Below are 12916 nucleotides of genomic sequence, written 5' to 3'. Positions count from 1 at the left end.
CTGGTTTTTCCAACTGGTCAACTGGTTTTTCCAACTGGTCAACTGGTTTTTCAACTGGTCAACTGGTTTTTCAACTGGTCAACTGGTTTTTCAAACTGGTCAACTGGTTTTTCAACTGGTCAACTGATTTTTCAAACTGGTCAACTGGTTTTTCAAACTGGTCAACTGGTTTTTCAAACTGGTCAACTGGTTTTTCAACAGGTCAACTGGTTTTTCCAACTGGCCAACTGGTATTCCCAAAGCTCAACTGAGTTCAACTGTCAACTGGTCCAATCGGTTTTTCAACCGGGCAACTGGTTGTTTCAATTGGTTTTGCAACTAGTTTTTTTCCTAACAACCAAGGGAATTCGGAGAAGAGCGAAAGCGGATGGCTGGGTGTACGTCGTGGGAGTACGGGAGAGGACCCAGGGGAGAGGTGGGGGGGGGGTGTTCTGGGTTGAGGTGACGGGAATAGAAGCATGGTCCGTAATTACCATTCAAAATATAATTAATATTATTATTTGTAATCCTATATTATTGCAACAAACAATTATTTAAATTAAATCAAATAAAATCGAGTAAAGAATAAGAAATACTGCACAACTTTTTGAAAATAATGGAGCATGCGTCGTATAGGCCGGCAGACCGTAAACAACCAATCAGAAAACTGCAAGCCAACAGCCAAAAACGGCTCCCTTTGTTTTTGTGCCAGTGTAGCTCGGCGGCAAAATCGGCGATCACGCAGCACAGAGATGCCAGGTCTAGAATGGGTATTATTGGCTAATCGCATCAAATTAAGGATGAGGCACAAATCTTGCTGTTTTATAAAAGGTAGGCCTGACATATATGTCTATTATTATCTCTTATTACTATAGGCATAGGCCTACAAACTATGATCAAAGATCGACAACAAAATGGAGGCCTCGCCGCTCGCTGCATGCTGGCTAGTAAGCTAGGCGCTTCAGCCTTGGCTTGCCCCACCTTGCTAGCTGATTGATTACAATACATGGCTGTGTACGACCGCAAATTGTCTTATTGGCCTCTACATAGTACTAGCCTATAGTAGGCTAGAAACAAAGCCCAACAATACTATATTATTAACCTATTATTAGCCTACATGTCATTACCACACAAACGAGATTTATTTCCATTCATTCATGATCACTTTTGTTATTTTGGCCTATTAGGCTAGGCCTAGGCCTCTAAAGTCTAGCCCTAGGCCTCTAAAGTCTAGCCCTAGGCCTCTAGTAGTTGTAGGCCCAAACTAAGTAACTAGGTACAGTAGTACTACTGTTCTGCATGTTGTATTATCACTACTCTAGCTAGTGTCGTGATGACATGCATGGCTGCTATTTTAACATATCCTAAAAGCCTAGGCTAGCCTACTAATCTAATAATAAAGCAAACTAATCCATGCTGTTTTAGTCTGTCTCCATTTCCTTAAACTAAATATCCTATATTTTTTAATTTTCCTTCAATTTTTTTCATACACAATTGCAGGTGATTTCCAGTTTACTTGAATACAACCAACAAGGCTATAAACCAACCAAAAAAGTACAGCAGTACAATTTGAAGGGTAAATATATTTATGTATACTTATCTGTTCTACGTTAAAATGAAAAAAAATATATATATTTTCCAAGCTTAATAATGAGATATTTGTAGTAGACATAAGATAAATATATTTTAATTTAGAGGGGTTATTTGTATAAAATGAAAATATACTTAGTTCTAATATCTGAATAAAAGGGACAAACTAAAGTGAAATGATACTCATCTTCAATAGAGAGAAATGGCGAACCGACGTCTAAAATCCGAGTGGGTATAAAATCATAACAAACCGTTGAGGGCGACACATTTCCTTTGTTTATACACGTGAATCATGGCGTTGTCTAACCAATGTTGTTGCTGTAACGCTCATAATTCTTGTTGTATTTGTGTATTTACACAATAAAACAATGAAATATGTATAAAAGTCATCCATCATTCACAATCATATTCCTAAAAATATCTCATATCTGTAGGTCTACATTAGACTTGGCCTATAGTATTATAGTAGAATGGTGTTATCAAGCATCATTACTGGTGGTAGCCCCCCTGCAGGAAGCATCACTAGCCACATAACAAAATGGCAGTTGTCAAACTGAAACTAATGCTAGGCCTACATCTACTAGAGAGGCTCTATTTAGTCTTACTACCTAGCTAGGAGACGCCTAGCAGCACCCTAGCTAAAGTAGTAGTAGTGAGTACAGTACGCAATAACGAATTTCCAATATTATTATTATTATAATAACCGATAATCCGTGCTAGGCTCGAGGTACTACAGCATACATGCCAACTATCTAGGGCCTAGAGCTGGGTACAGTATATAACAAAAACGCGTCTTAATTCAATCCAAATTAAAATAAAATATGTTAAGATTTGCCCATATAACATTAAAATTGATAAGGGTGTTGCAAAAAAAAAAGATACTGCTATTATGTGTGTTTTAAACGTTCTTTTCTACCTTCCTTTTTAACTCAACCCATCGGAATTTCCCATACAAAAACATGTGGCGAAATGGTTTGTTTACAATCTATACCCACTCGGTGAAATTTGAGTGACGTCATCGCGGTTCGCCATTTCTCTCTATTGCTTGTAGAGAACATAATTTGGATAATCATTCTTTCATTTCTATTAATATATGATTCCATCTTCCTTTTTCAGTAAAACAGTATATAAATTGATACTTGAGATTTGAATTTGATTTATTCCTTGTACTACCAGTATATTGTTTATTTAATCAATTTGTTTTGGTTTTTCTCTTTCAGGACTAATTTTGTCAACATGACTAAATAAAGAAGGTGGCCATAACTTCATAAATATATTACTGAATAAATGCTAGATCTCCATTTTCATGGACCTGTAAAAAGGAAACGGCAGGGATATGCTGACATTTGTGTAGATGTAGGGGTTATGCAGGTCGTTAAGACCTTTGTGGGGTAATTAACTACAGTACTGCAGAATTGAAAGTAACTACTGTAATTGTAAATATTAAAGTTAATAAAATAAACAGTTAAACAATAAGTTCTGTAGTTTTTGTAATTTGTTTTTGTACTGAAATTTACCAGTTGGGAAAATTCTCAACTGGGAAAAATGTACAACTGGGAAAATTTACAACTGGGATTGATCAGACCAGTTGGAAAATTCACAACTGGGATTATCAGACCAGTTGAGAAATTTACAACTGGTAAAATTTACAACTGGGATTATCAGACCAACTGGGAAATTCACAACTGGTAATTGTCTCAATTCACAACAGGGAAAATTCCCAACTGGGAAATTTCCCAACTGGTCTTCAACTGGAATTTTTACCTGGGTGCACTATAAATACAGTGATTCCTACAGCTTTTAGATTTATCCACAACAAATTGTGTTGTTAAAATCCCTGTACTATAAATACAGGGATTCCTACAGCTTTTAGATTTATCCACAACAAATTGTGTTGTTAAAATCCCTGTACTATAAATACAGTGATTCCTACAGCTTTTAGATTTATCCACAACAAATTGTGTTGTTAAAATCCCTGTACTATAAATACAGTGATTCCTACAGCTTTTAGATTTATCCACAACAAATTGTGTTGTTAAAATCCCTGTACTATAAATACAGTGATTCCTACAGCTTTTAGATTTATCCACAACAAATTGTGTTGTTAAAATCCCTGTACTATAAATACAGTGATTCCTACAGCTTTTAGATTTATCCACAACAAATTGTGTTGTTAAAATCCCTGTACTATAAATACAGTGATTCCTACAGCTTTTGGATTTATCCACAACAAATTGTGTTTTGTTAAAATCCCTGTACTATAAATACAGGGATTCCTACAGCTTTTAGATTTATCCACAACAAATTGTGTTGTTAAAATCCCTGTACTATAAATACAGTGATTCCTACAGCTTTTGGATTTATCCACAACAAATTGTGTTGTTAAAATCCCTGTACTATAAATACAGTGATTCCTACAGCTTTTGGATTTATCCACAACAAATTGTGTTGTTAAAATCCCTGTACTACAAATACAGTGATTCCTACAGCTTTTGGATTTATCCACAACAAATTGTGTTGTTAAAATCCCTGTACTATAAATACAGTGATTCCTACAGCTTTTAGATTTATCCACAACAAATTGTGTTGTTAAAATCCCTGTACTATAAATACAGTGATTCCTACAGCTTTTGGATTTATCCACAACAAATTGTGTTGTTAAAATCCCTGTACTATAAATACAGTGATTCCTACAGCTTTTAGATTTATCCACAACAAATTGTGTTGTTAAAATCCCTGTACTATAAATACAGTGATTCCTACAGCTTTTGGATTTATCCACAACAAATTGTGTTGTTAAAATCCCTGTACTATAAATACAGGGATTCCTACAGCTTTTAGATTTATCCACAACAAATTGTGTTTTGTTAAAATCCCTGTACTATAAATACAGTGATTCCTACAGCTTTTAGATTTATCCACAACAAATTGTGTTTTGTTAAAATCCCTGTACTATAAATACAGTGATTCCTACAGCTTTTGGATTTATCCACAACAAATTGTGTTGTTAAAATCCCTGTACTATAAATACAGTGATTCCTACAGCTTTTAGATTTATCCACAACAAATTGTGTTGTCAAAATCCCTGTACTATAAATACAGGGATTCCTACAGCTTTTAGATTTATCCACAACAAATTGTGTTGTTAAAATCCCTGTACTATAAATACAGGGATTCCTACCCCAGTGGGCACAGAACATAATTTCAACGTTGAATCAACGTTGAAATATAGTTGATTTGTTGAAATCATGTTGTCAGCGTATTTCAAACGTTGAATCAACGTTGAAATAACATTTTTTCCCTAACTCTTTTTTTTACGTTTAGTAATAAACATTGAATCAACGTTGAAATAACATTTTCTTTTTAACTAGTAATTTATGTTAATTAATAAATGTTGATTTAACGTTGAAATAACATTGTTTTTCAAACAAATGTTTTACGTTAATTTATAAATGTTGATTCAACGTTGAAATAACATTGTATTTTTAACTAGAAATTTACGTTAATTTATCAATGTTGATCCAACGTTAAAATAACATTGTCCTTCTAACTAGTAATTTACGTTAATTTATCAATGTTGATTTAACGTTGAAATAACATTGTCTTTCTAACTAGTAATTTACGTTAATTTGTCAATGTTGATCCAACGTTGAAATAACATTGTCTTTCTAACTAGAAATTTACGTTAATTTATCAATGTTGATCCAACGTTGAAATAACATTGTATTTCTAACTAGAAATTTTCGTTTTATTATCAATGTTGATCCAACGTTGAAATAACATTGTATTTTTAACTAGTAATTTACGTTAATTTATCAATGTTGATCCAACGTTGAAATAACATTGTATTTTTAACTAGTAATTTACGTTAATTTATCAATGTTGATCCAACGTTGAAATAACAATGTATTTTTAACTAGAAATTTACGTTAATTTATTAATGTTGATCCAACGTTGAAATAACATTGTATTTTTAACTAGAAATTTACGTTAATTTATTAATGTTAATCCAACGTTGAAAAACATTGTCTTTTTAACTAGTAATTTAAGTTAATTTATCATTGTTGATCCAACGTTGAAATAACATTGTCTTTCTAACTAGTAATTTACGTTAATTTATCAATGTTGATCCAACGTTAAAATCACATAGTATTTTTAACTAGAAATTTACGTTAATTTATCAATGTTGATCCAACGTTGAAATAACATTGTATTTTTAACTAGTAATTTACGTTAATTTATCAATGTTGATCCAACGTTAAAATCACATAGTATTTTTAACTAGAAATTTACGTTAATTTATCAATGTTGATCCAACGTTGAAATAACATTGTATTTTTAACTAGTAATTTACGTTAATTTATCAATGTTGATCCAACGTTGAAATAACATTGTATTTCTAACTAGTAATTTACGTTAATTTATCAATGTTGATCCAACGTTGAAATAACATTGTATTTTTAACTAGAAATTTACGTTAATTTATTAATGTTGATCCAACGTTGAAATAACATTGTCTTTCTAACTAGTAATTTACGTTAATTTATCAATGTTGATACAACGTTGAAATAACATTGTCTTTATATCTAGAAATTTACGTTAATTTATCAATGTTGATCCAACGTTGAAATAACATTGTATTTTTAACAAGAAATTTACATTAATTTATCAATATTGATCCAACGTTGCAATAACATTGTATTTTTAACTAGAAATTTACGTTAATTTATCAATGTTGATCCAACGTTGAAATAACATTGTATTTCTAACTAGAAATTTACGTTAATTTATCAATGTTGATCCAACGTTGAAATAACATTGTATTTCTAACTAGAAATTTACGTTAATTTATCAATGTTGATCCAACGTTGAAATAACATTGTATTTTTAACTAGTAATTTACGTTAATTTATCAATGTTGATCCAACGTTGAAATAACATTGTATTTTTAACAAGAAATTTACGTTAATTTATCAATGTTGCTCCAACGTTGAAATAACATTGTCTTTCTAATTAGTAATTGACGTTAATTTATCAATGTTGATCCAACGTTGAAATAACATTGTATTTCTAACTAATAATTGTTTTCAAACAATTATTATTTTTGTTTTTCAATGTTATTCCAACGTTATTTTAACGTTGAAATCCAGTTGCCATTTTCAAATGACATGTTTTCAACGTTGAAAAACTCTTGAAATTATGTTGTTTTTTCAAACAATTATTATTTTTGTTTTTCAATGTTAATTAAACGTTAAATTAAAGATAAATTCTATTTAATACTTTAATACTAATACATTTTTTAATACTAAAGTGCGTTGCCATTGATGTTTCAACGTTAAATTAACATTAGATTTCAGTTGGCGGTTTATTTTATCATCCTTTATTGTAAAACAAATGATTATTGGTTATTTAGGAATTTTAGATTGGCAAATATTATTGTCTCTGTATAATACAAAAATGTTCTAGAAGTTGTGTTGAAAATTGAATGATCCTTTCATGCAAGATCAAATTTCATAAGATACGAGCTTGTCATTGGTTTAGTTTCGTTTTGATAAAATTTTGAAACTGGTGTCATGTCAGTAATTTCAGTTACTTCGACGTAGGCTAGGCCTACAGCAGTAGTGGTGTGTAGAAAAAAAAGGCTCATCATTGAAATTGTCAAATAAGTATGTTTTGAGGTAGGAAAACAATCTTTTTTATTTGTAATCTACTAATTTGTAAGCTTTGAGCTTGACTATTTTACTCTAGTCTTATCAATAGCTAGCCTCTAGTCTAGTAGGCCACACATGCATAGCTAGGCTATAGCCTGGTAGGCTAGGCCTAGAGGCTAGGCAGGCTGCCAAACTGATCATGGAGGTATAACCCCTCCATGAACTGATGAACTGAATTCACTCACTTGGATTTATCCACAACAAATTGTGTTGTTAAAATCCCTGTACTATAAATACAGTGATTCCTACAGCTTTTGGATTTATCCACAACAAATTGTGTTGTTAAAATCCCTGTACTATAAATACAGTGATGATTCCTACAGCTTTTAGAATTATCCACAACAAATTGTGTTGTCAAAATCCCTGTACTATAAATACAGTGATTCCTACAGCTTTTAGATTTATCCACAACAAATTGTGTTGTTAAAATCCCTGTACTATAAATACAGGGATTCCTACAGCTTTTAGATTTATCCACAACAAATTGTGTTGTCAAAATCCCTGTACTATAAATACAGTGATTCCTACAGCTTTTAGATTTATCCACAACAAATTGTGTTGTTAAAATCCCTGTACTATAAATACAGTGATTCCTACAGCTTTTAGATTTATCCACAACAAATTGTGTTGTTAAAATCCCTGTACTATAAATACAGTGATTCCTACAGCTTTTGGATTTATCCACAACAAATTGTGTTGTTAAAATCCCTGTACTATAAATACAGGGATTCCTACAGCTTTTAGATTTATCCACAACAAATTGTGTTGTTAAAATCCCTGTACTATAAATACAGTGATTCCTACAGCTTTTGGATTTATCCACAACAAATTGTGTTGTTAAAATCCCTGTACTATAAATACAGTGATTCCTACAGCTTTTAGATTTATCCACAACAAATTGTGTTGTTAAAATCCCTGTACTATAAATACAGTGATTCCTACAGCTTTTAGATTTATCCACAACAAATTGTGTTGTCAAAATCCCTGTACTATAAATACAGTGATTCCTACAGCTTTTGGATTTATCCACAACAAATTGTGTTGTTAAAATCCCTGTACTATAAATACAGTGATTCCTACAGCTTTTAGATTTATCCACAACAAATTGTGTTGTTAAAATCCCTGTACTATAAATACAGTGATTCCTACAGCTTTTAGATTTATCCACAACAAATTGTGTTGTTAAAATCCCTGTACTACAAATACAGGGATTCCTACAGCTTTTAGATTTATCCACAACAAATTGTGTTGTTAAAATCCCTGTACTATAAATACAGGGATTCCTACAGCTTTTAGATTAATCCACAACAAATTGTGTTGTTAAAATCCCTGTACTACAAATACAGGGATCCCTACAGCTTTTAGATTTATCCACAACAAATTGTGTTGTTAAAATCCCTGTACTATAAATACAGGGATTCCTACAGCTTTTAGATTTATCCACAACAAATTGTGTTGTTAAAATCCCTGTACTATAAATACAGGGATTCCTACAGCTTTTAGATTTATCCACAACAAATTGTGTTGTTAAAATCCCTGTACTATAAATACAGTGATTCCTACAGCTTTTAGATTTATCCACAACAAATTGTTTTGTCAAAATCCCTGTACTATAAATACAGGGATTCCTACAGCTTTTAGATTTATCCACAACAAATTGTGTTGTTAAAATCCCTGTACTATAAATACAGGGATTCCTACAGCTTTTGGATTTATCCACAACAAATTGTGTTGTTAAAATCCGGGTGTCACGAAAGCTCAGACCACGAAAGCTCAGACCCCCTAAGACCTAAGATCACGAAAGCTAAGACCCAACACCTAAGATTACAAATATTTATCTTTCGCACCTGCCTTGTATTTTAACTCCCAACATTTATTCTGAATACCACACCTTAGAATTGGCACTTTCATGAAAAAGAATCACATAAAAAGTAACAAATACATTTTTAAATTGATGATTTTACAGACGTTTTTCTCGCACACAAAATGACTAGCCTACAGTACTACAGTAGGCCTACCCGGGTAGTAACAAAGTGCGAGGCAGCGAGGCACGCGAGGCAGGGAAGGCATGCGAGGCAAGTCAGAAATTTATGCGAGGCATCGTTTTACCATCATCAAAAAATGCGAGGCATCATTTTATCATTTCTCAAAATTGCAAGGCAGGAAATCACCGAAATTGAAGTAGCCTAGGCCTAGGTCCGCTAGGCTAGTTTCCTTTTGCACCTGCCTTGTAATTTAACCAAGGCTTTATCCTGAATACCACAGCTTAGAATTAGTAGGCCTACTTTAATGAAGAAAAATCACATAAAAGTAACAATAAATCCATTAAATTGGTGATTTTACAGACGTTGTTTTTCTCGCACATTTCGCACACTCAATGTTCAATATTTTGGTTTCTATGGAACGCCAAAAGAGCAAAATTAATTAGAGGGCTAAAAACTCTGTGGAATCCATTTATATTTAACGCATTATTTGGTGAAAATCAAGTACAATTTCAATAGATTTTGTCACTGTCAGTAAGGAAAAATGTTACTGTTGATAATGTACACGGTTTCGTTAACCTTTTAAAGAATAAAATAGAAAAATTCATCATAATATCCTTAGTAGGATGTCCTAGGTCTAGACTAGGTAGTGATGTTGATTTAGGATCGATTATTATTCTTTGAAAACATAACAGTATCAGCAGTAACATATTACAACATTTTTATTGACAAATTAACAAATATATTGAAATAAAACGTGTTTTTCACCAATAAATGCATGAGAAATTGACGCATTCCACTGAGTTTTAGTCCTCTATTATCGTTGCTCTTTTGGCGCTCCATAGAAACAAAAATATTGAACATTGAATAAGTGAAATTCGCGAACAGTGTGCGAGAAACACGCCTGTAAAATCATTAATTTAAGGATTTATTTGTTACTTTTTATGTGATTCTTTCATTAAAGTACTCATGAGGTATACTTCTAAGGTGTGGTATTCACACGATAAAGTTAGTTATCACATTTGGAGTAAAAATACAAGCGAAGGAAACTAGCGCCAGGTTTATTAGTACGTACATGGACAACAATAAATAAAAATCGTTCGTAATATACCTAGCTTACTAAAACAGGAATAGTGTATCATTATTAAATATTACACCAATTATTATTTTATCAAAATTGATTAAATTATTTTCTACATAGGCCTCTTATCTAGGTTAGGGCTAAGCATATTAGCTAAAGTTTAATTTTAGGCCTAGTATTACAATTGTCGGACGTAAGTCTTTTTTCACACGCGCTCCAGAATTCTGTCGCAATTTTTTTCTTTGCGGCATGTTATTGGATCGGCATATCAGTTACCTTTTATTCACCGCCAGTTATTGAACTTGTCCTGGCAATCGCTGTTCACCTTATTTGCGAGAGAGGTACACGTGTTGTTCCTAGAGAATGGAATGTCAAAAATGTCTTTGGCACGCCGCTCAGAGAGAAGTCTGTGCGTTGCTGCTGAAACCACGTGCTATAGGAGTGGAATGCACCACGATCCTCTGAGCTGAGGGCTGAATCATTCCGCTACCTGCTAAATAGTAAAGAGGGATTGTCCATCTCTCGGGTCTACCGGATCTAGGCGCAGGGGTGTGACAAAATATTATTTTCACTCTGCTATGTTCGAGAGACATGTGAGTGAACACGCTCGAAATGCCAACAAACATTGCAGTCATTTGATGAGTGTGTCGCTATAACAATTATTGTTTATCGAAAGTTGAAGACTGTCGTTCAGATTTTTGAACCGTATAGTTTGGGCACTTTTGTAAAAGTAAAATTTGACACGATATGACTTGAATGAAAAAACAATCGTTACATAAAAATAAACAACATGATGAGTGTATACACGAATCTATTTAGATACGCTTGTATCGATTGATTATTAGGCCTATAATATATCATAATAGCACGTTAAGATATGCCTCGCACCTTTTTGAAATTGTAAACTATATGCCTCGCATGCCTCGCACTTTTGGAAATGATAAAATGATGCCTCGCACAAATATTTGGCATGCCGCGCATGCCTCGCTTGCCTCGCGTGCCTCGCTGCCTCGCACTTTGTCAACACTCAACCATTGCAGGTACATCGACGAATTTCTAGAAGAGCTTTGGTGCTGGTGGATTGTTGCAAAATACCGGCTTCAACTGACCATCTTCTAGTTGCCAGGAGTAGTCAGTTGCTGGTGGAATAGATGGAGTTGGCTTGCATGATGAATTCCATACAATAGACATGTAGTATGCTCTTTCCACGTGTGGTCTGAGAGTTCCCATGGTTGGAGGTAATTGTTGTCCTTCCTTGCCTTTCTGTGAAAATAACATCCATCTCAAGTGTGTGACATAATGTATAATATGCAAACGTATCTTTCCATTTGCCTGAAAATCCAATTTGGTATTTCAGAGGTCAGTCCATATACAGCAAATGCATCTAGTATTTCATCGTCACATTTCATAAGTGTTTTGAAATGGGCGGACACTCCTTTTCCAGCAAATGTACCTGTGTTATCTGCACCTTTAAATGAGTACCATCCAATCAGTGCTGCTGATATTTGTCGGTAATAGCATTCCCATATAGGTATTTTTTCCCCTCTTTTCCTACAAAATGTGGTCATTGGAGGAAGTAGAGGATAGCTTCCTGTTAAAAGGATAAAGACATCAGTATCTACAGAAAATATGTCAACATTGGCATTTGGGTCTTTGTTCATACAATCAAAGGCATACAATAAGACCAGTTGGTCCCCTTCTTCCAATGTGTGTTGTCCGTGTGTCATCTCTGACATCATGATAACTTCTGATTGCAGTTTGCCATCATGGACGTGTGATGTGTTACTAGGACCTTCTTCGTGTTGTTCTTGAAGTGATTAGGTAAATTATTATTGAGGTAGATATTAAAAGATACGTGCTCAGTTATCAATTTCTGACTACACTGATCATATCCAACAATGTGATATATGATATTAATATAAATTATTAATGAGGTAGATATTTAAAGATGCGTGCTCAGTTATCAAATTACGACTACACTGATCATATCCAACAATGTGATATATGATATTAATATAAATTATTATTGAGGTAGATATTGAAAGATGCGTGCTCAGTTATCAAATTATGACTGCACTCATCATATTCAACAATGTGATATAGGATATTAATAATAATTCTTAATGAGGTAGATATTGAAAGATACGTCCTCAGTTATCAAATTCTGACTACACGGATCATATCCAACAATGTGATATATGATATTAATATAAATTATTAATGAGGTAGATATTGAAAGATGCGTGCTCAGTTATCAAATTCTGACTACACTGATCATATCCAACAATGTGATATATGATATTAATATAAATTATTAATGAGGTAGATATTGACAGATACGTGATCAGTTATCAAATGACGACTACACTGATCATATCCAACAATGTGATATATGATATTAATATAAATTATTAATGAGGTAGATATTGACAGATACGTGATCAGTTATCAAATGACGACTACACTGATCCTATCCAACAATGTGATATATGATATTAATATGAATTATTGATGCGGTAGATATTGAAAGATGCGTGCTCAGTTATCAAATTCTGACTACACTGATCATATCC

At 33.1% G+C, this 12916-nt stretch overlaps 1 protein-coding gene and 2 long non-coding RNA genes across 3 annotated transcripts in view; 2 read left to right on the top strand and 1 right to left on the bottom strand.

The window, feature by feature from the left end:
• LOC140047600 (uncharacterized) overlaps positions 1–12916 on the bottom strand; it is a 264382-nt gene that overhangs the window by 141247 nt on the left and 110219 nt on the right. The window lies entirely within an intron of this gene.
• Positions 669–3045, top strand: LOC140048048 (uncharacterized). The gene is made up of 3 exons (XR_011845038.1): positions 669–810; positions 1480–1555; positions 2790–3045. It is a non-coding gene; the product is annotated as an uncharacterized lncRNA (long non-coding RNA).
• On the top strand, positions 7152–12011 carry LOC140048047 (uncharacterized). The gene is made up of 3 exons (XR_011845037.1): positions 7152–7247; positions 11384–11581; positions 11701–12011. It is a non-coding gene; the product is annotated as an uncharacterized lncRNA (long non-coding RNA).

The sequence above is a fragment of the Antedon mediterranea genome, chromosome 4 (genome assembly GCF_964355755.1).
Source record: "Antedon mediterranea chromosome 4, ecAntMedi1.1, whole genome shotgun sequence".
Lineage (NCBI taxonomy): Eukaryota > Metazoa > Echinodermata > Crinoidea > Comatulida > Antedonidae > Antedon > Antedon mediterranea.
Note: the sequence above shows the minus strand (reverse complement) of the source record. Positions and strands in the feature narration are given on the sequence as shown.